The sequence below is a fragment of the Pogonomyrmex barbatus genome, unplaced genomic scaffold, assembly GCF_055798465.1.
Source record: "Pogonomyrmex barbatus isolate J1 unplaced genomic scaffold, ASM5579846v1 scaffold16, whole genome shotgun sequence".
NCBI lineage: Eukaryota > Metazoa > Arthropoda > Insecta > Hymenoptera > Formicidae > Pogonomyrmex > Pogonomyrmex barbatus.
Window position 1 is genome coordinate 4,370,290 of NW_028297112.1, and position 27,728 is coordinate 4,398,017.

Sequence of the window (27,728 nt, forward strand, 5' to 3'; positions counted from 1 at the left end):
AGAATGATAAGAATTTTCCTGTTGCTTAGGAAAAAAAAATTACAGTGAACGATTACAGTGTACCATAATTATTACGAGCTACGAGCTACGTGGAGTGAAAAAGAGAGAGGAGTAGTTATAGTGATCATAACAGTGTAAAAAAATTACATACGCTCGATGCGAGGAGCGTCGCTTTTTCGATGTAGGAAACAGAGTCCGATGTAGCAGCTTCAAACCACAAACTGCACATGGAGCGGAGTTTGTGCACATTCTATCAATCGGCGGCTGCGCAAAAAATCCATGTACGTCTAAGGAGCGTGGCGAATTTATTGCGCACAATGTGGCGCTTTATTGCCGCGGTAAGAAACGCGTGACCTTTGCCGACCGGCAAGAAATATATATCTTTTCCTAGAGATCGTACGGGAAACGTGTATGTGTGTCTGTGTACGTGTGTGTGTGGCGAGACGATAAAATTTTATATAAGATTCGTATGAGTGACAAACAAGACAGAGCCGCGACGCGGAAAAACGTTGGACGCACTAACTCCGAGTTTCCGCGTCTCTGTCCTTTTCGATGATAAAATCGATTCTAGATTATTTTGGCCTCTCCGCTCCGCGACGTGCCGCGAATCCAAGCACTCGGATCGGCGAAAAATGGGCTAAAATAGGTGAATGCTTTGTCAAGTGGAAAAATACCATTTGAAAATTAAACAAAGATGAAAATTATAAGAAGACGAAACAGTTAAAGGATTGACATGAGACTATGTAATTTGCGCTGGGTATTCGCGAAATTCATAGATTCGTAAGAAAGTCAGTCCGATAGCAGGCGAATCGTCAAAACGAGTATGCTTTCCGGGAATCTATTAGAAAGAAACGCTACAGGCGCGCAGCATGCAGAATTCTGGTGAATTTATCGTGGCTGCTGCTGAGCACCGCGCATAGAGAAGTCATAAAGCGTTATATAGATGCCGCCCGAAAGCGGCGAATATAAAAGAGCACCACGTTGGAAAATCGTATAACGTGTTCGGATGAAAGGAGGAATATCAAGCGCGAGTGGAGCGCGCCACGATAATGATCGGTGGGGGAAAAGTCGATTCTACGGGATGATGATACCAGAGGCAAGAGAACGCAGGGGGTAAATCGTGGTGGCAGGTATCGCATTACTAATTCAACAACCCCTGGAACGTATCCATTCATCGTCGGCCACCGGGTACGTGGATGGACGCGGGAATCAACCAAGGTTCGCCCTTCTTGGTTCTCTATTATATCTCGATAGCGATAGTTCTGGACGCCACCTAAGAAGAAAGAGATAGCACGCTGGAAAAGAGTGGACAAGAAATGAAAGAATGTCTGTGCACATAGATGACAGTGCAGTATTATCCGAATTAATTTATTCAAATTAATTTGGCAAATGCCAAAAAAGTATTTTTTTTTTACTTCTCTCAATTTCTATTTGTGTTTAATACTCTAAGTATTTCAAAAGTACAATTATTACAAGAAAGAATTAATTTAATATTTAGAGATTCCAAAACTCCAACTCTCTTCTACGTTTGACGAACTTTGAATAAAGAAATCCCCACGTCGCGGAGAATTCTGCATTGGTGGCACTAGTATAGATCCCGAGGAATAGAAAGAGCCGATGAATTCGTAGAAGGAGATGCAGAGACGGGCGAGACGGGCGAGGGAGAAGGAGGATGCGCTAGTAAAAGACGGACACGCTAGCAGAGATAGAATAGAGAGTCGGTGGGAACGGGAGAAGAGAGAAGAACAAGGAGAGAGCCGTCGGGGGATAACAATGCGAGCGATAGAGAGCTGAACCGGAAGCGGAGTCAATGACTCGAGGCTCGAGTTAGTTCATTCGAAGTGACAAGAAAGTCGGCGGTTCGCGTTTGTGTACGTCCTCGCGCGAATCAACACGGTCGCGCATGATCGTTATTGAACGAGCCATGAAAATCATACGGGATTCCGCATACAGAGGAAAGAGGAAGTGTATCAATTTCCCGAGATAACAGATTGAGTTATTTTAGAAACGGATACAATATTACAAAAAATAAAATTATTAACGATTTTGTACTTTATGGGGTTCTATTTTCTTGTCGATTGATTTATCTTTCACACTTTTTGTATCTCTAAGTATCTTCTAGAAAGTATCTCTAAAGTATCTTCAGCAATTAAAATTATTCATTATTGATGGAGGGAAGACTTCGCTTCGGTTTTCGCTTTGTATCAAGAGTAGTTAGTTGCGATATAAAAATATGTATGGAAGAATCGCCGCGATAACCACGAATGACTCTTCCCCGCATCAAAGAGCATTAAGCGACAATTCTCTTCGCGTCGCACGGACGAAGACGTCGAGAAGACGACAGCCTCCTGTGTCGCTTTTTTCGTGTCCACGCTTCTTAAGGGCCGATATACTCTGGTGATCAGGCCAGAAGCTAGCCGGTGTCCGGAGTACCGCGCTTCCCACACTCGGCTCGCACGATCCCACATTAACTTCATTCGTAGCCCGGACCACGCCGAGATGCGCGACTGATGCGTGTCCAGGAGATAGAAGCCGGCGGTAAGGGTGGGGGAGGGGAGGAGGGGGGAGGCAGAGGATGAGGGAGTAAACCATGCCCGAGTGTATTACGAGAATCGATCGGCTTCCCTCCGGCGGCCATCCCCCTTTTTCTTCTTCTTGCTCCTCGACTTCTTCGGGCGTTCCTCTTTTTAACTCACGTCTCTCCCGCTGAATGAATGCGGTTCGCCGTGTGAGCTTCCTTGGCCGCGCCGCTTCCGCGCTACTCCCCTCGTCCAATTGATCCGGTATACGAATCTTTAACGCGATTGCGAAGTTTATCTTCGGGCCTGATAGACGAACGATCGCGCCGGAGTGCGGAGTTCGAGATAGCTTCGCAATCTGGAAAGACTAACGCGGATTCGTACAGGGAAACGTATGTGCTTTAATGTCCTTTACGTTTTGAGGGAATTTGAGTGAATTTATAATTCAAAACAAAGTCTAAGTCTTAATATCTTATTGATATAAGTGTTCTAACGAGCAACTGAATTTTGTTTCTTTTCTAAAATTCGCTGAAATTTTTTCTGGATTCAAGCTGCGAACATTCATAAAGTTCGATATCTCGGGCTTTAACCGCAAATCAGGACGAGGCGCCTCGAAATTTTCTGATCCTTTAACTTTATTACGCTTTGGTTTCCCCGTCTCTTTGATCTTCGGACGAGTCTCTTAGCCAACACAAACGATCGGGCGTGTCGAAGCCGAATATTTTACATCGATACTCCACAACGGTGAGCAAAAATGATTCTCCGTCATGAAATACATCAATCGCGACAATCGCGATATGACGCGCGCGATTCTGAGAATCTCTCGCATTTTAGATATCGCCATTTATGCGAGACGATAATGATAACTGTAAATTCGAGATAAGTCTCGGATAAGTGATGAAGTCGTCGAATCCCCGTTTCTTTTCTGTCGCGGCAAGATGATCGCGGCGTGACAGCGCGATCTCTCAAAAGAGTATCCGCGTGGAAACATGACATGATCACAGATGCGAAATTACTCGCTTTCGTCGCGCGCCCCTTTTTTGCCCGGCCCGCGATTTTACAGTCCGCATGCGTGTCCGCGTTTCTCCGCAGCACGCCTCCGCGCGGTAAACGTGACGGATATACCCACCGCGACGACGACGTCCTCTCATTCTCAGCTGTTAGCCCGCGAGAATGTGGGGTAAAAACCGTACCGATATAGACATACGAAAGAACGGGGCGAGGCTACTTTTTCCTGCTTCTCTCCCGTTGGTACCGCCCACGAACACGTTGGACACGCCGCTGTCCACCTACGGCGACTTATTCGAGGCTCGAACCCTTTCCCTCGCGGCGGACTAATTAGAGAGGCAAATGGAGAAGGACGGGCGAGTTGTGGTTTTATGAAAGCCGACCTTTCCCGAAGGATAAATCGAATTAAGCTAGGTGCACGCAACGGAACATAACGAGATTTAAGTGCAACAGTCGAGTGCATGTAAAAAAGTTCAAATGGAAATGTGGTTACGGTGACGGGATTACGGGGTATCGCACAATTCTTTTTTAAAATCATCACTTGTGTCGCACGCGATACGCGAGGGAAGCGAGATCTCTCGTATCTTAATTAAGACCGATTTCGATACCTGTCACTGTTTGACGAGGCGGATTGATTTTTGTGTAACTCGCGCCGCCTCCTCCTCTACGCTCGAGCGGTCAGTTTCTCTCCGTTCGATCGTTCGCTACTGATGGTTCGCGGTACAGGGAGGCACAGAATAAATCACCGTCACCGAAAATGCCTTTGCGCAAGAGAACACGACTCTCGGTGAAAAATAATTACGAAGTTGTCACGAACGGCGCTCGTCCGAATGAGATCGGCGGATCGGAAGATCGAGGCGTGAAATTAGCAATCGCCCAACCGAGCGCGGTGGAACGTGGAAAGAATCAACCTGCGGGCGCGACTGCGTCTCCCATGAGTTTATCGAGAGACACAAATTTAATATTTAGGCAGGATATGAAGAGTGCGGTAAAAGACCGGCGCTGCTAAGTTCGGGCGCGAACAGGAAATGGAAATTGCGGGGAATTCTACAGTCGCGGTTTCTGAGGGAGGAAGCGAGAGGAAGCCACCTTCGTGGTCGTTTCCGTCGTATTTTCTCTCCCGAAGAACATTTAATTCCTACTCATTCCCCATATGTTAGCCCGCTACGCGAATCAATTTGACAAATGTTTATTTAATTTAGATTACTCTGATTTAACAAAATACTGTATCAAAGAGAGATCAGATTAGAAAGATTGGATTAGATCTTAGATGTCTAATAATTTTCCTTTTTATATCTATAAATTCAGAATAATTTAAAAACAATTCGTACGAAATCTATTTTCAAATTGGACGATGCATATATTCCTAATTACTGAATATATTTCATATCTTGTATAGAAAGATCTAAAATGGGTTTATGATTTCAGTCTCTGAATTCTCACACAAATCCAATTATCGCTATGTTTTTAGATTTAATTTTTTTATGTCATAATCTCACGATTTAATCGAACGATCTCGCGATTTATTACACTTGAAACAATAGGAAACAGTATTATATTATTTTCATTCAAGGAACATTCTCGCGTTCAAGTCGATCTCGTCGTCGGCAAACAGAGCGGTGCGAGACGATCACGTTGACGCGTGAAATCCATCGATCGAGCGCGTCCGCGATTTCCGTTGGGAGATTCACCAAAAACGTAAAACCAGCATTCGCCAAGCCGTAGAAGAAAGACGGAAATACCGGAGGATTCGTACTGCGAAAGCGCGGCCCGCTCTGTGAAAGCAGAATGAAGGGGAGAAGAAGCAAAGTGGAGGACGAAGCGAAGGACTAGCCGTACAGTTAAATTGTTATGACATAATTAGGGACGATCCGAGTGGCATTGATGGTGATGGTGGTAGTAGTAGAAGTGCTCTCGCTCCGAAGTGATGATGTCGACGGTCATGCCGGTGGTGGAACGAAGAGAAGGTGAAAAAGGCAGCGAGGGGGAAAGGAAAGAGGGTCGCTCTCGGACTTGAGCTACGATGAGAAACTGAAACTGCCGCCGCAAACCATTCATTCTTCGGCTCGGCCGTGGTGCCATTTGACCAGTTCATTCAGGGATTTAAGGCTTTTCCTAGAGCTCGCCCCTCGTGGCTTTGTCTCGTTCCTCCTGCTTCTTCTTCTTTTTTTTTTTTTTTTTTTTTATCTCCCGAACCGCGTTCCCTTCGTTTCCCCCCCATCTCGACCCTTCCTCTCCGCGCCGATCCGGCAACCCCCCAACGTGCCGGTGCAGCGCTGATGCGCTCACGGTGTACTTATGTTATCCGACGTCACGTGAGCGCAATTTTCTGCGCCGCTGACGGGTCGTGCAGAGATCGGCCTACGAACACCTCGAACATCCCCGCGCATCGCGTTTCACCATCTCGCGGCGTCTTCCTGGAACGGGATATCTTCTGGCCTGATGTTCTCGCCTGTTCGGGATCCTTGTCGTTTAATCGTGTTAACACGGCACCTTTTAGCCGCGAACCGGCTGCACATGCCACCACGGATGAATATTACTGTTGAATATATACACGATCCCGCATGCGCGATTCACGTCTATTTTTAAGCCCTTTGTAATCTAGGAAATTGATAATGCAACACCTATTAGCGATTTAATAAAGTGTCTGAAATCCTTTTCCTCTTTCTGCTCTAATATTGCAAGATTATATCACGCTGTCGAGATAAAACGCTAAGTAAAATACATGTGACTATCACGGTTGTGTTTTTACGTTACTATATTTTCACATTTCCATCGAAAAAGTGGACGTGACTATAACACCTGTGTAGCATGTTAATCATCGATGACGTTCTTATAATTAACGGCAGTTTCTATTAGGCCCGCATGCTCGGCGCGATATTTCCCGTTATCAGACGTTGCATCAAAAAGTATAATGCGAGCGGACGTTATCGGCCACGTTAACGAGTTTCTCGCTGGTCATCGTCGAGACAGTCTCTCTCTCTCTCTCTCTCTCTCTCTCTCTCTCTCTCTCTCTCTCTCTCTCTCTCTCTCTCTCTCTCTCTCTCTCTCTCTCTTTCTCCCTCGCGCTCCACGCTCCTATCTCGCCGTCGTCGCAAAATTAAACACACGTTCTCACACGAGCGAAATGAATTAAGATCGCGGTGCGATACTTGTTCCCTCTTATGCCGCGTCATTGATTTCACCGCGGGACGTTTCTACTTTACTCTATGCCGCGCGCGTGGAATAGGTTTACGTTCCCAGCACAATGGCCAACGTGGAACAATCGGCCGTCGCTACACGTCGAGAATCACACGTGCACGACGAGCACGAGAGCAGACACGGACGCGCATCGCCGCCGCATGATTTCTCGATTTAATCGATCGTGCCTGCGCGCGGTCTCATTTTTTTTACCTTCTTTCTCCTCCCCGCTCTTTTACGAGTCCCCGTCTTTGAAACTGCCAACGTTACGCCTTCGCGCCGCGTTGCCACTCGTTAGCGTCGAACGCTGCTTAAAAAGACCGAAACTCAGGCTGACTGGAACTATGTCGGGATTGAGATTTGCTTTCGACTAAGTTTGACGAAAAGAGTCGTACCAAACTTAATCGCGCTGAACATCGACTGTTACCGAGGCTGAATATCTATCGGCGTTTCGTTTCTTTCTCTTGTTCTGATATTCTAACCAGAATGTTTTTTTATCTTATAATTCGCGCACATTGTATAAAATCTTAAATAAAAATGTATTCTTATAATATTATATATTAATTTATCTATTGTATCCTATCTTATTCCTATCTCATTTGTTCGAATTGGACCACTAATTTCCACATTTTGTTGTGCAACAAAACAATGAGCTTATTATATTTTTTTTATTTAAAAATATATCTAGACTCTGACGCAAATTATCTCAATTTTCACATTCCTTAAAGTTTGATATCATACAGTTTTAACACAGCTAACAGCTAAAATTGTTGCAGCATAAAAATATCATATATTCTCCATTTTCTAAATATATTTCTTAAAAATAATCTCTCAATCTCTCAATAAATCTCTTAATAAATATTAAAGTCTTAATACATATTTAATTATTTCCTGCCTTCAATTATATATATTTTTTATAGCTACAATAAAAACATTGCTGTATTTTACAGCAGAATTAGTTTTCAATTACTAATCAATGATCAAATTGAAATGTATAAATTCTTTAAAGATTAACAAAATTGTTCATCTATCAATTCATCTCTTTTCTTGATATTATTCTGAACGTGGCATCAAATCAAAGTGACTGTTTAGCAAAATCATTAGTCGACTAAACATACTCGATGATTCGCGAAAGTTGACGCTCGAGGATGCGGCGACGGCCCGGCCGGCGCTCTGGGTGCCAAGAAGCGTCGTACTTTGTAAACTTACACGCCGCCTAAGCTCCGGCATCTCGCCGAGGCTGCAGGGACCTCCGGCATGTAATCACATCGTGAACAGCATTGTACGACAAATCGAATCAGATCCGAGGTAGAGCGAGAGAGAGAGAGAGAGAGAGAGAGAGAGAGAGAGAGAGAGAAAGAGAGAGACAGGAGGCTCGACGAAACGAGCGAGAAAGCGGGCTGAAGGAGTGCGGAAAGAAAGGGACGGGGGTGAGAGGAAGGTGGCCTGGAGAAGGAAGAGGGCGCATGGTCGAAGTTGGAGAAACTCAGGGCGGCAGGGGGATGAGAAGGAGATGAACAGAAGGTGGAGACGAGGCACGAGGTAAATGTAACCGAGTGTAGCCGTACGGATGTGTCACACACGTATACGCACACGGACGCGCACGACGGGCACGCACGTCATGTATGACCGAGCGTGAGCGTGAGTATACATAGACCCACCTTTGTCGGGGTCTTTATCGCGGTAATTCGTTTAAAAGGAACTACACGGGCGGCCGCGAAGTCCCTCTAAGTCATGCTACGCGAGCACAAGCGTGCACACGCGAATAGTGACGAGCGAGTAGTGCTCGTTCATGGCCGGACGGCGATGTATTTTCGGTCACGATGATCGATCGAAGAGGGCTGATAACCGTGTTCAATTAACGCGCCACCTCTCTACGAAACGCGACGATAGATTTATTCATCGGAAGGATAAAAGACAAGTACGAGCGTCCGCGCAATCGTAACATCCTTCTTTAATTCTTGATGAATAATGATCCGAGAATAGCTCGAAAGTAACAGGAGACGTGTTGCGGGGAATCTGCCTGAATTGAAGTTATTTCAAAAATGTTTCTGCCAGAATTCATCATAATGTGAGAATTTTGTTGCACAATGCAACACTTTATGTCCGATTCAACGTGGAAGTGATAGAAATAGTCTTATAAATTTCAAACTTCGTTAAAAACGAGATCATATTTCAAGCAAATTTCGTAGATTTTACTGTTTACTTTATTATCAAATGACGCATGTTCAACAACCAAATAGTTAGCGAAATTCAGTTCTTCTTTTAAGTCTTTATATATTACTTTCATGTATTTTTTATGTGTTCGCTTATCGAAAGTAAATACACAAGGCCATATCGCGTATACGATAGAACGATCGCGCATGAATGGAGTTTAATCAATGGTTAATCATCAGGTGGACAGCAGGTGTTATTAGTTCTACCTACCAATCGAGACGTGAGACGCGATTCGTACGCATTGGATCGTGGAAACGAAGACAGAAGCGCGAACTGCACGGTGCACAGATGAAACCACATCGTTCTCAATCCAAACATGAAACGTGGGCTTTTTTTCGGCGTTAGGGTATATTTCGCAGCAGGACAGAAGGCGACAGGAGCGAGGAGGGGTGAGGGAGGGAGGGTACGGCTGTCTGTGATGCGTTAAATTAAAGTTTAACTCCGAAGCAGCTGATGGCCGGGGCCGCCGATGGCTTGAGAGAGATGAAATTTGTGATTCCCTCTTTCGTCTTCACCATTGGCACGCACGCTTTTCAAACGATTCGTTTGATAAAGCAGCGCGGCAGATGCGGGAAAGTATTTCCGCACTCAAACTTCATTCACTCCCTTCCCCCCATCCTCCCCCAGATAAAAGATTTGTCTCACAAGGCGTTTATTTATTTTAATTGTCAATCGAAATGTAAAAACTTTGCAAATTCAAGTTGATATCTATATTTCTAAATACAAACAGAATGACTACGAAATATTGGAATTCCAAGCAATAGCATGTAATAAGTGAAGTCTTTTTCTTTCCTTCTTCTTCTCTGTTAGTCAATAAAAAAACTAACTTAAACAGTATATAGCAATACATAGTATTGCCATATTAAGATCAGGAAGCAGTGATACTTTTGAATAATTCTTTCTCTTTTTTTTCAATTATATAAAGAAATAACTTTTAGCAAGCGTCATATTTTTCGTGCAAATACGATATCTCGCGAGCAAAGCGCGGTCTCGAAAACTGTTAATAATTCTTAAACGACTACTCGGTGCAGATTAGTCGATTCCAACGAGAGCGTCATTGGTGTTTCGCCAATCCAAATGTTTTCCGCGAACGAACGTCTCTTTCTCCTTTTCGCCGTGAGCACGCCGTCGTATTAATCCGCCACTTTGATCGTAAAATTTACATTTGCGTACCTCCGGGCTCCTTCCGTATGCGTTCGCCATCTCTCGAGCGAGCCCGTCCGCGCCCTCCGGGACCTCCGTCCCCTCCCGCCCAACCCTCGACGTGTCTTACAACCCTTTCCTTGCTTAAAATCCAAATAAAGGTCGAGATTCTTGAGTCGGTGGGTCCTTGCCCCTTGCGTCACCCACCCTCCCCCCTTTCGAAGGCGCCGTTTCTCGAACCCTCTCGGATTGGAACCGCGCGCCTCTCCGTCTCTCTTGGTCGCGTTCGCTTTACAGACCTTTTTCTTCGTTCTCCCTTGTCGTCTCTCCCTCGTCGTATATTCCTCATCCTCGTCTCGCGGTCTCCTGCTTCCACGTCGCGCAACTCCCCCTTCGTCTCTGTCTCTTGCGACCATCTAGATCACCCTCTCTAGATCCGTCTCTCTCCCAGGCAATCGCTCTCCTTCTTGCACCTCATCCTCCTTCCTCGATTCTCCCCTCTCACTTGCCCGGCTTTTATCTCTCCCTCGCCTCGACTCGCTCGCTCTCCGGTAACGAGAGGAGAAACACCCTCGCTACTTTTAATCGACCCGCGCTTTCTTCTGCTTATACATACCTAGCCGGCTCTGTCCCCCCCCCCTCCCCTACCCACGCCTTCGTCCTCATCTCCATCCTCCCCCTTCATGCCACCCTCGACCATCCTCCGCGCACCCCCGCCGGGCCCCGATCTCCCGCTTCTTACTTCTCATCTTTACCACCAACATCGTATATAAATACCTAAGGGCGTTGTCTTTGGTCTTTCGCGCGTTTCACCACGCTCGTCTCGGGCGTGTCTTTCTTTTTTCCCGAATGATTAATCCCAAAATTAGTGAGAGACATCGCGCGATTTTGAATCGACTGACCCTCGATTTTTCTGTCGATTGATCGTTCCGAGAAAGAATACAGAAAAAAGAGAGAGAAGTGTCGCATCTTGCGAATTCATCAGGAGACTCGTTTTTAGGGATTGATTTTTGAATGAGATCGATTAAATGTTGATTTAAACGGAGAATTGATGTTACTGTAGCTCGTTGGAAGACGTAGTTACAATAGAATCAACCCACGAGAAAATTAATCGCCGGGTGAACAATCGATCCTTATTAGCTCTTTGTGCAATGTCGCAAATGAAACTCATTCTCAATTCCGACTTTTATTCTGACTCTTACTCCGGTAGATGTAGCAGTTTGCATTCGATACAAAAATACCGGAAACAACGCATAAAAATGCAGCGAGATATCCTAATTAGCGCTTCGAGGAAATATTCAGTAAAATCGAGTAAAATGATTCGCCTACCTTTTTTCCTCTCTGCCCTCTCTGACTAATCACCACCGAACGCGATTCGCGGTAAACCCTAACGAGAGGACAATGCGAGACTTTGTTCCGAAGATACACGCGCGTCTTTCTGCGCTCTCGACATCCGCTGCATCTCCACTTTCCCGGAGTATCCGCGGAAGCCGAGACGATTCCAATAGACAAAGAAGATTGAGTGCAGGTGCAGGACCAATGGGAGGCTGGGTGAGGGAAGTAGCTCGGCGCGTATGTAAGGATAGTTTCGCGGTTTATGGGCGATTACCATGGAGGCCGTAACGTCCTCTATATACTACGTACGCATGTACAGTACATATGTATAACGACTACACGCAAGGGTAGGCCATACGAATCTTCACGTACTTACGCATACCTTACACCGATCACTCCACGTGCATATGTGCGTGCCATCTATGTCCCTCTCTCTCTCTCTCTCTCTCTCTCTCTCTCTCTCTCTCATTCTCTCTCCTTTTAAGACTCTCCATGGTGCGCGCGGGAGAAGACGGTAGGGGGATACATCACCTTGCACCACACGGCCGGTACACCTCAAATACACTGCGAGTCAGTCAGTTAACTCCGAGTCAGACCTTTCACTTCGTGGTCCAGAGAGCACGCTACGGCGCGCACGATGGTTCCCACAAGTGGAAGCCCACGCCGGCCAGTCCGAGATGCTACAGTTTGTTTCTTGTTTCCACCGAGGAGAACGCCGAAGTGGGATGCGGAACGGACGGGCAACAGGACTCTCGGCACGTTGAACACATCGAACGCGGGTTTCTCGTATCCGGAAGATCGCTCTTATTTTTCTGCAAACTCTTCCGAACTTTTACGGCCGATCTCGGATTTCCGCGGAGATCCGACGTCAACCATTAAATTAATATTTCTCGATACTTTTTTTCCTATATTTATCGATTATATTCCGATTATGTTACAAATGTATGTAATTTTTTCTATAAATTAATGTAATATTTTTGTTCTCACCAGCTTTATTCGAACTATATTTACTCGTTTAATTTACTACAGTAATTATGTTTTATATTTTAAATTTGAATGATAAGTGGATGCATCATCTCTCTGACGAAGAGAAAACATCGAACTTTGAATACTTGTTCTAAATATTATCAACAAAGTTGGGATCATCAAATTTTCATCTGATCAAAAATATGTATGATTCATCGATATCACAGATGTAACAATTCCGGTTAGATCGTAATATCAGATAATAAATGACAAATTGCACTGATAATACGCCACACGCCTACTCAGTACCGCGCTGCTAAAACTTGACTTATCTTAGCTATTACTTAGTGCACGTTAAGTTAATACCATAGTATTAAGCACATCGACCATGATACTTGTTAATATTAGTGACAGAAGTTCAGATGGTGTGACCTCTCTCGATGTTACGTGGCAGCACTATTACCGGTAAATATCGATCTCGCGCGTCTATCTGGCAGTGGCGTCGGTGTATTAAATATCATTTGCCATATCAGAAACGGCGTGTATATATTAAAGATTATATGACGTATCAAACTTTAATAAGAAATCGTCAATACATAATCGTGCCTGACGCGCAACAATTTGTAATCATTCCAACTGCATATCTTCTCCTTCTCTACATCCAGGAGAGAGAGATTTGGAGGGTTCAACCCCCTCCAAAATTAAAAAAAAAATTGAAGTTGTATAATTTAAAAACCTAATATCTTTTTCATTCCAAATCAGAAACGAGAAGAGCTTCTAAGTTCGAAAATATTGAAAAAAGCAATTTATTAATGCAAAAAATTATTGTTTATATGTTAACAGAATTAATAATTCCTCCTCCCTCGAAAAAAATTCTGGATATGGTCTCACGATCTCTTTTATGAATAAAAGTTAAAAGTATGTCATATGTCTTTGATATTCAGATATTATCTTCTCTCTCTTGACATTATGTCAAATAATGATAAAAAAAAAATGAAATACCTCGAATGTGTAACTCGATGCAGAATGCAGATTGATATAACAAAGGAAGATAAAAATGGACACGTTCGAATTATCTATTTTTTTTTATAACCGCTATCAGACTTTACATCGGCAATACGACTGTCGAGGCGAATATTTCAAAGGCATTTAACATTTCGATTGTCGTTGAATTCGCTCTCGTCAGGTCTGTTTCACACAACCGCGGACGAAAGGAAGTAATGGCATCCGCTACGCTTTGTTTCACCGCCCAATCAAGGTGAGCACTGTGATGCACTCTTCGAGAGTCTGAAAGATTGATTATCGCCGCGATCGTATCGATTTAGTCTCCATTTGATGTCTCAAGCACGTTCAAGATAAAGTCTAATGCCTCAGAACGTAAAAATGATAAAGGCACTGCCCGTAGAATTATTATGCATTTCAAAAGATTATTTTTATAAGCTTCACAGCAATGTTTCAGAAAAACATGTATTTAAGATGCCTTGGTAAAAGAAAATTCAATGAATTTTTTTCAATAATATTAAACAATTAACGTAATTAACGAAAGCAGATGCTTTTGCACGAACAATTGCTGTAACGTCTTTATTCACATCGTTCGAGAAGCTTTCCTCAATAAGCAAAGGCGAAAATGTTTCCTCCATTTTATCTGTCCCACTCGCGATCAGGTACATGTAAGAGAACGGTTTTGCTTGCAGTGCTCAGCCGACGGAATGTTGGCTCGTGAGTTTCGTCGAATCGGAGTAACAATATCGTATCTATATCCCGCGAGCAGCGCAGACTTCTTTGAAACAATGCGCGGCGAACGGACGCGTATATACACGTTACCGTGGCGCGTTCGTACAGCTTCGCAAAAACGTAATTGGCAGGCACTGAAGCTGTGATTATTCGAGTAGAATTTCACGGAATGGAGCTAAATGGGTTTGAGGAACAAACAATTTGCGCGGGGCAGCGCCGGCTGATTGCTCATAAAGTCGTGTAAGTACAAAGTATCGGTGGATGTTTGTTCTTTGGCGGACCCGATGTAATCACGACGCTGCACTTTTGATCCCCACGGCCTTACCATGGTGCACACGATGTGTATTGTTCGGTCCTCTGGCGCGTAAGACCATCCCGTACGGATCGTTTCCTGACTGACGGACCGAGGGACCTCGGTGAGGCATTTCGCAAAAAATGCCGTACTATCTCCCTCGTCGTTGTGTCTAAGATACCTTCGGCCGGGATATTTTTCGAAACGGCGATTTTGCGAAAAGACGATCCCATTGTTTTGCGTCGTATCGCGCGGTGAACGGTCGCGTCTTCCTCCAAGGACGCGCGATTTTTTGCTACCCCCATCAATGGCGAGGGAGCCGTAATAATCGATGTTGGGAACTGTAAAGCGACGGCCGTTCGAGATTTATTGCATCTTGTCTACTGATACAGAGCGGCCGACACACGCACACGTACTTGGCCTGGTTCACGTCATGCGTGACGAAAAGGTCATGTCCAAGACGAAATCTCGCGGGCTGCGAGAGGAGGACAACCGTACAGCACATTAAAAACGACTGGCACGTAGTTACATCGTAATATAAACGAGCAACCATCGTAAAGGAAGGTACTCCCTCGCCGTCGTTTGTACACGCCGCGTATATATATATATCTTGTTCGTGACGAGCGACAACAATCCAAAGGAAGCATAAACGCCAAGTGTTTCAGCGCGATGATGGAACCTGGACGCAATTAGATGCCAGCCGTGGTAATAAAAACGATCGTTCATTCGTCGGAAACAATTGAGCCATCAACGAAGTTGATCCCTCGCTGCGGCCATCGAAGTATCATCGTTAATCCATGCCGCGGTGTTAAATCCGCGGAAAATATCCCTACGTATTTGCGATCGATCTTTAGAATGCATGCATTTTTTTCAAGAAATTATATTATGATTTTTAATTGCATAAATTTTTTTTAATTTTAATTCATTAATTTATTTCGAATATTTGTCCCGATAGCAGTTTTGTAAAATATTGAAAGTATCAGTTTCGCATGAGTTTTAGCTTTAACAATTATAATTACAAGTTATTAAAAATATGTAAAAGTAATATGCATAAATTATCATCGTACAAAATGGAAATAAAAATATGTTTCAAGCATTAACAAAAATAAAAGATCTAAAAAGAGAATAAATATATATCTTACTGTAGACATCGTTAATTTTGATTAATTTATGTTTGCGAGACGTCGGAGTATATGAAAAAAGAATGAGGGATGAGGAAAGCAGAGCTACATGTCGATGTAATATGTGAGAGAGAAGAACTGTTATCGATAACTGAAAAGCGTCGCTCCGAAAATATCTGTCAACCGTGGAGACGCGTCAGATTGGAATGGGGAAGGGACGGAGTCGCGGAAAAGAGAGGAGCGCACGGATGTCCTGACGCGGTGGAGGCGGGAACGGAAGAGGGAAAGGAAACGAGCGGGAACGGGGAGAGAGAGAGAGAGAGAGAGAGAGAGAGAGAGAGAGAGAGAGAGAGAGAGAGAGAGAGAGGAGGCGAGAAAAGAGAAGCTGTCGCGCATTGAAGTCTCCGAAACGCCGGGCTTGCTCTCGGCAAGAGTAACACGAACGAACGAAGGAACGAACAAACGAACCAAGTGATGCGAGGCATTGTATAATACGTAAGAGAGAAGACGAAGATGTGGACACCGGGCAAAGATCAGAGGGGCTGAAGAGAGGGGAGGACGGGCGGGCGAGGGAGGAAGGGGACGGAAGGCTGTACGGAGCGCCGGAGTAAATCGGAACGGAGCGGTCGAGGCAGCGAGCCATTGACCCGTGGAACGAGGGGGTAAGCCGTGCGGGGTACCGGGCAAGAAGAGCATGCGGGGTACACACTGACGTATGTACGTGTACCATGTGTAGCACGTATGTGCCACTCGGGCGCGTCCGTATAGGCCGCATACATATGTAAGACGAGCGCGCGCGTAGCCGCAACAGATATTACGGTACAGATAGATCGAGAGCGATTAAGAAATCCGTGACGGGCATTGTGTTTGCCCGGCTCTCATGACGCCTGTGTCTGCGCCGCGCTGGACCGCGCGTGCTCTTCTTGTATCTTACGGGAGGGCACGCTGACTCTATCCGAGTGCACAGCTCGTATATACTCTATTGTTTCGCAACAGTTTTGTCATCGGCAATGTATCAGGTAGAAATGTACACATGAGAAACACGTATTACACTCCTTTTGTCTGTACAGAAAAAAATTATCTTAAATCAAGATTACATATTCTTATATATATAAGAATTATATAAGAATTATATATATATATATATATATATATATATATATATATATATATAAGCAAGAATATTATAATCTTCATATAGAAAATTTTTAATCTTAAATTGAGCAAAAATAAAGTATTTCAAACAATACGAATTCGATTAAATCAAGACTAAAATTTTTAAGAAGATTGTGTATTCTTGCTTACATATAAAAATATTTGATTTATGATGAATTTTTTTTGTGTTATGTGAGAGAATTATAGAATTATTAAATAACAATGTTAAGCGATAACTGATTCGCAAATATCACGATATTATTTGATTGCTAAAAGATTACTATGCAATGATATATTAGCAAGCCTATTGTGAAGTGTGAGATGTGTGGAAGGTGTGAGACCACGATTATCTACACATTACGATATACTAATCTTGTTTGCATTGCGCAATTCTTCTCATGGAATCTCACGATGTATTTCCTTTCAATTCACACTACGATGCGAATGTAATACAGTAAAGTCTTGTTTGTATGTCGGTATGGACACATTCTACAAGCTATAATTTATATAACGAATCTGCATGTGAAATTCAGAATTAAGTGAAATATCAAATCCAACATGAAATCATACTTGGAGTGAATGTTGCACCTTTGACCCGCATATCGCATTTCTTCACCGAACATATATCTCACAGAGAATTCCCTGTCCAAGATAAAATAAATTTCGATCGTCAAAACGAGAAATACAATTTAGTCCAAGTCAATCCAGTCCAAGTTAATATTAAATCTAAAAGTATGCTAGATATAAAATATTTTACAATCGCTGGATTTCTTAGTCATCTCCCTCGTATAAACCTCTGCGATTGAATCTAATCACTTGGCACTTTCGAGAAAATATATATTCTCGCGCGATTTACATGCGCCAGAAATCAAGAGATCGCCTGTCAAATCGAGTCGCGATTATCAAGCATGGACGTCGCGAGAGCGGACGAGGACGATTGATCGAGGACAATTAAGAATTCCGTGATGATGCTTGGTGTCTCCTCAGTCTCTCTCCCTCCCTCCCTCCCCCTCTCCCTCCCCCTCCCTCTCTCCCCCCCCTCTCTCTCTCTTCTCTCACGAGGATGTAACCTCGCATGTTTCACCGCAGTGAAACGTGTGTTCGGTTCTCATGTGTGCTCCGTATATACACATGTGGAACGTGTGTGCTCCGCATATACACATGTGGAACGTGTGTGCTCCGTATGTATACATGTGCGCACGCGGACGGACGTGGATGGCGAGACTGCCGCGGTACCGATCTTCTTCGTGGCCGCCCAGGGTCATGCCCTACCCTCTCGCGCTACACAATAATCTTCCTCGTCGTGTGTGCTCTGGTATCTCCGCGAGAACGTTACCACCCGCCCTCCTTTTTCCTCTCCCCCTCCCTTTTGTCTCTTGATCGGCGTTACAGCCGTGTATTTCGTTCTTCTTTTATCCGACTCCTCGCCCTTCGTGAACTCGGCGCCGTAGGAGTTCCTCTTTCTCGCCGTTTCATTCCCTCGGCGATTTGTTTGCCTACTCGATGTACCATATCGCGTTTCTGTCTATGTTTAACTGGATCGGAGCTGGATTTACAAAAATATAATTTTAACTGACTAAAAAGAAAGAAGTATGAACGCATCGTATTTCTTCAACGGAAGAAAATTATTATTTTTAATTGAAGATACTATAAACGATTCCAAATATATATATATGTAAAATAATGTTTTTTGCGAAAGATTAATTTTTCTACAAAAATTAATTCTTCTAAAACTCTTTTTCAAATTTCTTACGATTGCTACATCTTTTCTCATACACATGTGAGATATTTATTACTTCAATCTCACACTTATTCTCGTATGTTTCGCATGTTTTTATCGCAAACAGCTTCACCAGAGTTCCATCAATGCGTCCCTTAACCGGCGCTGCGGCCACGTCTCTCATTCACTTCATTATCCTCTTCAACTGCTCTCCTGCGTCCTTCGTTCTTTCGCTACGCACTACTCTCGCGCGGTCAATTTCAGCTACAAATCGCAGAACGAATAACATCGCTCCTACCAATCGATCTACGAATCTCTTTGTATCGTACCAGCCAATTGACTAAAAGGTCTCATTAATATTTTGCTGAACATCACTTTCACTCTTCGTGTTGTTGTCGCTGCGGATAGCTTCACGAACGATCTTCATTTCCATTCATTAAAAGCAAACCCTTCAATCAGCATTTTTTCTCTTTTCATCTCCTTTTCAGTGAGCTCGTGCTTCGTCGAGTTGCTTCCGCGTTATTTTCGAAATTTGCCTGATCGGCTGATTATACATCCGTCGTAACCTGTTTGAGCGCTCGTCGAACATATTTGAAAAGAGGTTTTTTGAAGATGACATCTCGCTGATTCCTGAATGGATCTCGTGACTAGTAATATGTAAATATATCTAATCATACCTAATCCTAATACCTAATACCTAATCATATTATCAATTTTATGATTTTCTATTTATATGTATGTAAATGTGGATGTCGTATGTCGAATATCAATGAAACGATATTTTTATTATAAAATAATTATTCAATCAGTGTCCAATTCATAAAATGATATAACTTTAAATTCGATTTAAAGGTTCGATAAAATTTAATAAACTGAGAATATTTCAGGATATTTTCTAAGAGATTACGTGTTTTATGTGCAATTTCTTGTATATATATATATATATATATATATATATATATATACAAGAAATATATATATATATATATATATATATATATATATATATATATCTATATATATATAGATGTAACGATCTTTTCTGATATTTTCAAGTCAGTTTACATTACATATTCAAAGAATTCTCGTTTTAGCACAAATTGCTGTTATAGTGCTTTATAGACTTTCTAGTCTCTTCTCAAGAGAAACTTCCAAGATTTTGACCGTGTCTTTTGTCTTTGAACCATCCCATTTCATCTTTTACCCTCTTTTAGTCTTTCACATCTCTCCTTTACTTTGTTCTCAGTTCTAATAAATAAGTAATTGTATTTTATATATTTTAAGAAAGACACATATTTTCATAAATATACTAATAATAATAACGCTTAATGTGAAATAACAAATATGTTGGAAAACTAACTTCTGATACCAAAATATAGACATTTAAATACATATATAAAAAGTGACACAATTAAGTATCGCTTTGAAATTAATAAACAAAAAAATAGAAAACGAGATATTTACACCTGAATAATATTAATATAGAATGTATTTTTGTGTAAAAATTGAAATTACTGAAGTTTGTACATTCTGCTGTGCAAAGGATGGCCCTCCACACAAATCCAAAAAAAGAAAAAGATAAGTGAAATGAGATGGGGGCATCGTACTCGCGTATTTTGCGGGTCGCGCTAAATGGAATCGAGCGCGGAATCGTGCGGGTGGCGAACAAGAGGAAGTGGTGAGAGGACAGGGAGAGACAAGGACCTATTTGGCTTCGTGGAGACGGAGCCTTAAGGCTTCAAACGAAAAGCAGTTAGATCGTCACGCGTTGCGGTTTAGCAGATTCGCGGTATTCGCGGCGGAGATTGAGCGGATTCGAGTGACGGATGGAATAGAAACGAAGTTGATAGCTTGGTGACAGTGATGCTAGAAATGCGAGATCAAAAAACCCATACAATGGATAAGTAAATCCAGTAAATGGAGTGAAAAGAGCGTATGCGCCTGTGATCTCAAACGCGCGCTTTTGTCAAGACTAAATCTCGAAATATAAATCTCTTATATATTTTCAAAAGTTCAAAATCCTCAATAAAACTTTGTTACTGAAACTCAGTGTTTTTCTTTTTTATATACATATATATTTTTTATATACTTATATTTTCCCCCAGTAGCTCACATATCCTATTATCTTTAACCGAAGATTATACGAAAAAAGAAAGATGCGTTTGACTCCAAATGCTTACGTTGTGAGCGCATCGTTCGCGACGAGCAGGCGAAGAAGAAGCGACACACAAAGAGACTCGAGCGGGAGTAGCGGGAGCAACAGCAACGACAGCAGCAGCAGCAGCAGCAACAACAGCAGCAGCAACATCAAGAGCGCTGCAGTAGCGAAAGGAGACGCGACTTGGGCTGGCGCCCAAGAGACACACAGGTGGGCGTGGCGCCTATCCCTACGCCGCGCACCGGGTTGCCGCGATATGAAATTATATACGGGCTTCGCGGTAGAGAGTATTCCTCTTTCTTTCTCCCCCGATCGCCTCCCTCGCATACGCCACTATATTCCGGTTGCAGTCCGCGGCCGGCAACGGGCAGCGGCAGCGTATGGCGCGGCGGTACGGATAAATAAGAAAAGCTCTTTCTCTCTTTCTCCCTTTCGGGAGCCCGCGCTTCTTCCGTCACGAGCTGCGGTCGACAAGACAGACGCCGCCGTCTCATCTCGTCGGCGGCCAATCAGCCTCGTAATCACTGAGCTCTCCACTTGAACGTTCGTTGTCCGGCGACTTAGGCCATATCTGCTGGCCTTAACGCGCCGCGGTGACGACGGCGACCCACTTGGAGGAGACATCCCCCTTCCGCCCCCTGCTCCGTGACCGGCACCCTGGGCGAGGCACTCGGCTTCGTTTCTCCTTTTTCTCGTTTATCTTCTCTCCCGACGTCTCTTCCTCACACGTGCTCGCTTTACTACTCACCGCTACTATTCACCGTCAATTACTCTACCCTTCATGATGCAAAGTAAACGCGATGCTATTGGTGAGGTCTAGTCGAACATATGCGAGAGAAAGAGAAAGAGAATCTTTATTTTAAAAATCTCTTGATGAAACCTGCATCTATGTAAAGTAACTTTAATTGCTCTCGTGCAACGTGCACAAAGAGAGTGTGGACCTTTATGGATACAAAGATCTTCTCTCTATTATGGATCAATGGGTGGTTGGTCCGTAAACGTGGGAAGAAATTTTGCAAGACTAGATAGATTGCGCCTCGCCGTGTAATTTCAGTCTTTAACTTGTCTCTAAACGTACCTGACAGACGCCGCGCCTTCTACCCTCTGTTAGGAGAGCGACCATGCCTTCGATCGGCACGCAAGTTCTATGTCACGGTCGACGTCTGACGAGAGCCAGCGTGGCATCTCGGAAAATTTCTAAAGAGACTTTCGACAACCGGATCGTACGATCGTACAGCCCCACGAAATTTCTCTTGCGCTCTCCTATTACTAAGGACGATTGATTTATAATTTTATTCGAGAAATTGTTACATAAATTGTAAAGAAATTAATCCACAATTGTAAAACAAAAATCATTAGTAAGCGGATAGTTTGAGATTTTTGCACAAAAGGGCTTAATCACTAATCTCATACTCGCGAGGACGAAGCAAATGAAAAAGGAATCCGACTGCCGGAATAAAGTCTGTCAAAGTGATATTATCGCTCTCTGTAGAAGCTTTATTACACCATCGGTCACACTCTCGCTTTTTCCATGCCTCTTCTCTCGCGCATTCATCTGTGATCCGTGTGAAGCCAAACGCGATCGATTTCGAAGAGGCAGCGAGAGTACTTTCAATGCGCATTTCGAAAGTCGATTGGAAAGGCACTAATGAGGCATTTCTTTACGGCGAGGGAGCGTTTTGCATCCGCGACGGTGATTCTCCATACGAGCAGACCTTACTTCATGCTTGGTATGCTATACAATCTCAAGGAGGAAGGCGACAATTAAGGCACTGCGCCTCTACCTGCCTATTTGTTACTTGCGAATGTTTAGTGTTCACAGTTAATGCCGTTACCTTTCGAAAGGGACACTATTGTGACACCGCATGCGTGTGACGGAAGAAGAGAGCATGTCAGGGTGGCGTGGTGGAGGGCGCGGGCGAGGGACGGAAGGAAAAACAATAGAGAACGACAAGCGACCGCAATCTGCATGTGCACGGTGCCCATCCCTTGCTTTACGAAGCGAAACACACCTGTTAAACTGCAGACGCAATCTCCACGTGGAAGAATTCGCGAAAATCTCACGGAACACAAATAGTCTTCCCGCAATCTGTAGCGCAAGAATCTCATTGTTGAGTTTTAAACAATCGAGCAATGTATGCCTCTCTAATAAAGATACCAGATACCTCGAATTTCAGAGAAACGATCTCGATCAATCTAAGTTAAATATTTTATCAGAAACTATTTGGCTTGTTTTTAAAAAAATATTTAATCATCAAGACAAACATATTAATGAGATCTCTCTTAAAATCTTATTTGTTCCGGAAAATTATTAGTCAGCTAACGCACTCGATCAGTGTATTAATCATTTTTAATAATTTTTAATATATAATATAAAGAAAATGCTAGGATTTTATGCACAAAAATCACGTGTGACGATGGAACTTCATTGCCGAAGAATCTCCAACAGGGAGCGATGTAGAGGAAGAAAGGCAGGCAGATCGATATTGAAATAGTATCACGCCCTCGCCAGATCGCAGCGGGTTCCATTAAGGAAATCTTACACGCTTCGTGGTAGCGTACGTACGTGAGCGAGAGAGGCCAGCACGATCTTTCGATCCGCCGCCGTACGTTCCCGATGATGTAATCCTCGAACGATCGACCGCGCGCAATCATACGTGTATTAATTACCGTAAAATTAACGGGATCCTACGGAGATCGTAAGACGCGCGATTTGCGCGGCAGGCGCGACGACTGGGGGGGGGAAAAAAAAAAGCGACGAAGATGGGATAACGTTCGAAACCAAGCACATCCGCATGTAACGCTCGTCTAATTTATCGCTGGCAGAGGACAGCGAGTTGCAAATAACAGGGAACCCGGGCAAGTAATTTAAATCAAGTCGATACGTGTATTACCGGCCAATATCGCGCCGTAGATATGCATCGACTACTTGCGGTACGATACTCGGCGGTCGTAGCAAACCCTCGTTCAATTTGCGATGTTACAGATGAAGATCTTGTGTTACCTCCCCCCCCCCCTCCCCGTGTCCGGCTTCAACCTTTCCCGCTTGCCTGCCGATCGTTCCGATATCTCTCGCCTCGGTCGATTCCATCGACCGCGTGAGAAAACGCATCGCGGATAATACGTGACACGTGGTTTCGTATCGGCACTCGGAAGGTGCAATTCGATCACGAGCTACATGCGGTGGCACTGTCGCGATCAATACGATTGCGAAATTGCGCCCTCACGTGCGCTATTCGATATCCCCCGGTATTAAATCTCATTATTTTCGCTCGCACATTGTTGAAATTTACATAACCCTTTTACTCGCCGTTCATTGAAAAGTAAAAATGTTATAACAACAAATTTCAACATACATTTCAACGCTCTCATCCTTCTATCGATCATAGAATAACGGGAATTTTTTTAAACATCGAAATAGTATCAAATACGGTGTAATATCGAGAGCAATTTATTCGAGAAAACTAACACAACGTTGATGCATAGCATCTCTATGTTATTATATGGTTTACATCGTTCTATAGTTGTGATTAAACGCGCGGTGCTCGGGTGTTGAATATTACAAGGCACACGAGGGAACGGACGTGCAAGAAATCTTTCGCAATCAGGACGACTTCACCATGGCAGACAACAAAAAAGTTATTACAGCATATTCTGCGAGGACCACCAAAGATCTGAAGTATGCATCAGCACAGTCTGTATAAAGTTAAAAAATCCTTGTAGAGTGTACTTCGCGTAATTTTTATCTCTTGCGAGAAAAGAAAGCGAAGGGCGTAGGGCGAGACGTCCGCTCAAGGAAAGCGAGGAACTTGCGCTCGTAATTTTTGTCATCGGCAGTCGCACGATGTATGATTTACGCCGCGGGCATCACGATCGTTCGGGCAATAATTCTCTTTATCATCTCGCTCGCGCGAGATGCTTAGATGTCGATAGCTCGTTGGAAGAGCCATTACGGCGATAATAACTCGCGACTGCCGAGAGGAGGGAGGAAACCTCGGAATAAGGCCTCGCGCACAATGGAAGGAATATTAAGGAATAAGTATTAAATCTTTTAATAAATTTACAAAAAGGTTAAATATACAACGCACAATGGATATAGACACATATGTCTTATATATGTTACATGTTTGATCTTTTTATTCTGAATTTTCATTTCCAAAAACGATTTAATACTTCTTCTTCTTCCAAATATTTCCAATATTTAGATTCCTCTTCCTAATATCTCTTCCATTGTGCGCAGGGCTTAAGACTCGTTCTTATATCCGAGCGTGCTATTGCTTTTCCGGCTAGCACACGAGCGTGATCAAACATAATACCGGCATGTCCGATGTAATCTGACGGATGATATTTTGAGAAACGGATCGGTGCGTAACGCGAGCGCGCGCGGGTCGATTAATTATCAAAAATCACGCGAGTTCTCGGCGCGGAGCGAATCCATCCTGCAATAATTTTTATCGTCACCTCGCTCGTCCAGAGATGGCGATGATACACGCCGGGATAAGGACTTTTATCGGCGCGGTCGTGCGAGGCGGATTCGCCGGTAGTGTGATCGTGTAGTAACCGAACGCCTCGTCTCTTCATGGAAAGTCCGCGGGGTGGTGGCACGGGGAGGCAGATGTATGTATAACGTAAGCGTGTATGTCACGGGCAGTCACGATCGCGGACGCGGCCTCATCTTTCTCCCGCGGCCCGCCCTCCGTGCAGGGCTGCCTCAACCATTAGGCTAAATGGACTATAATTTCTGGGCGCGCCGTGATTTTTCGATTTTTGTGTATTTTGCTGGAAGCATTAATTCTCGCTTTATCTAAAAGAGAGATATCCCGCTGATCGGCGAGATTTTGTGCCCTCCACTGTCTCTCAATCGCGTTGTACTGTAGAGCCTATCACGGTGAAATATTTTGTTAAAACGGGTGGTCGCCTTTTTTAACAAAATGCGCGTTTTGCATCCTGCTACTGCCGCTAAACGGCTTCATGAAGAGTTAATGCGATTCCACTCCCATGTTGTTCTCTCCTTGAGATTCGCGAGATGCATTTGTATCAAAGATGCACCCAGCCCTGACTTCCTTGAAGTCCGCGGTTTATTATACACACGCGCGAGTATACGTGCATACGTGAATGCCTATGCGAGCTGAGGTTTAAGGTGTTATGTTACCCGAGTCAAAAGTCCAACTACTGAGTTATCATAGATAAAAGCATGGTTGCATGTTGGATGCTTAGGACACGTTGCAGCCGTGCGATACTCTGGCCCTGCGTTCAAATCAGGATGAAATTCCAACGTGATGTACGTCAAATAGATTCGTTTTTATCGAGAAGAAGAGAAACGGCTCGGATAACCATAACAAGATGCTTAAATTGTAACTTAAAAGGTAAAGTAACTGTTTACGTAAATAGTTTAGTAAATAATTTATCACAGCAAAAGAAACTTCCAAAGATTTTGAATTATTTTGATTATTTTTAAGAAAAAGATATATATGATTATTCCTATCAGATTAGAAATGAACAATAGATGTCTACATAATATATCTAAAAATATATGTGTTCTTTACACGTGGACTTTTAATCTCTTGTCGCAAAGAGACGTGATTTCTAATCTAATGGATATTTCAGGATCGTGAAAGTTGCGGTGGAAAGATGGTTAAACAGATATAATGATGCGGTCCGCATAATGGGATAAAGTATCAAATATTATCAGGTATTTGCATAAAAATATGCTAATGAGAGTTTGACGTAACGTAAAAACACTCATTCTCGAAAAAAGAATGTATCCATCCTCTATCTTCTTTTCATTCGCTTTCGACGATATTACATCGGTATAACGTTGTTCGTTGTTATAATGTTGCATGCATACATATGAGAACCGCAACTGCCACACACTCGGTTTCAAGTGTTAAATTATCCCGGACGTGGTTCATCTCGCACCTATCACGCCTAAATGGTGTGCCTCGCTGGCGCGTAAATGCGCGTAACATCTCTCGGTGAGACACACTACTATCACTAAAAGCGTATGTGATATCCAAATATAAAGTCCGAGGGAAGCCTGCACGAAATAAATATCACGTAGACGATCCTCGTGGATAAAGGAGGGCGGCGAGGGGAAGGCCAAGGTGCGAGAGGCCTCCAGGTCGTGGCCGCGGGAGATACAAATGATATCAGCTCGAAAACCTGCTCCGTGCCACCTCCTCGATACAGATACACGATACGTATGCATGCATATATATATATATATATATATATATATATACGTGTGGGTGTCTGTGTACGAAGACTGTGTACATGGGCAGTCTACCTGTTTGCCGTCAGCGCGACGAAACCTCTTGGTGCTCACGTGTTAACGGGCACTTAAAACCACGTGCCCCCGGCCGATGTATTTCCAACTTGAGTCGCGATATTCGTTTTTCGGATGCGGAGTATAAAAGCAAACTTCAGATTCCCAAAGGAGCTAAGGATGAAAAATAACACCTGTTACATTATGTAATAAAGACGGGAATGAGAATTTTTCTTTTATACTCTTTATACGCGCATCGGCTCCTTATTTTAGGAGCGGTTTTTAAATCTTGGGATGTTGTATTAAACTCGCGAATGGACTATCCGCTAAAAACGCTAGAAAGAAATGCGGGTTTATTTTAAGGTAATTTCACGGATATTTGAATGGAATATGTCACTTTTAATAGAAATGATATATGCTTTTTTCACCCGCGTAAGAAACTTCGCTGTAAAATACACTCTACGCTTGTTTTCCCGATGATAGGATGAGAGACGAGGAGGAAGCTGCATCACGCAGTTCGGTACGAAATACCACGTCGGCAAATAATGGATATATTGCCTGGGCGGAATGATTACTACTTGCGAATGACGGCAATTTCTTTCGCGGTTATGTGTACCCGTCGCCTGATGACGGGTTTTTTCGTCGCCAAGAACGCGGATTTCCTGTTGCTCGTCGCGCTATTAATGACTCTCTGTCCATTTTTCGAGAAGCGACGAAATCGCAGATGAAGCCGCGGCGAATAGTCGATGGATCGAAGGAGGCTGTCGCACGCGAGATTAGAGCGACTGCACGATTGATTCAAAACGTGAGAATTTAGCGGAGATAGCTGACTAGACAAGGGAACACGACTGATCCGAAGCCATCAATTTGGGAGGAACTTTGTAAACAGACAAAGAGTGACTCAAGACATGAATA

The 27,728-nt window shown here is 43.6% G+C and overlaps 2 protein-coding genes across 2 annotated transcripts in view; one reads left to right on the forward strand and one right to left on the reverse strand.

Annotated features, from left to right (window-relative positions):
* Window positions 1–27,728, reverse strand: part of lov (BTB/POZ domain-containing jim lovell protein) — a 145,026-nt gene that overhangs the window by 99,800 nt on the left and 17,498 nt on the right. The gene's annotated exons all lie outside the window — the stretch shown is intronic.
* LOC105423414 (diacylglycerol lipase-beta) overlaps window positions 25,189–27,728 on the forward strand; it is a 37,491-nt gene continuing 34,951 nt past the window's right edge. The window contains exons 1-2 of the mRNA XM_089074023.1: window positions 25,189–25,914; window positions 26,156–26,240. The gene's annotated coding sequence lies outside the window, so the exon portion shown is untranslated. The remainder of the gene's footprint in view (window positions 25,915–26,155; window positions 26,241–27,728) is intronic.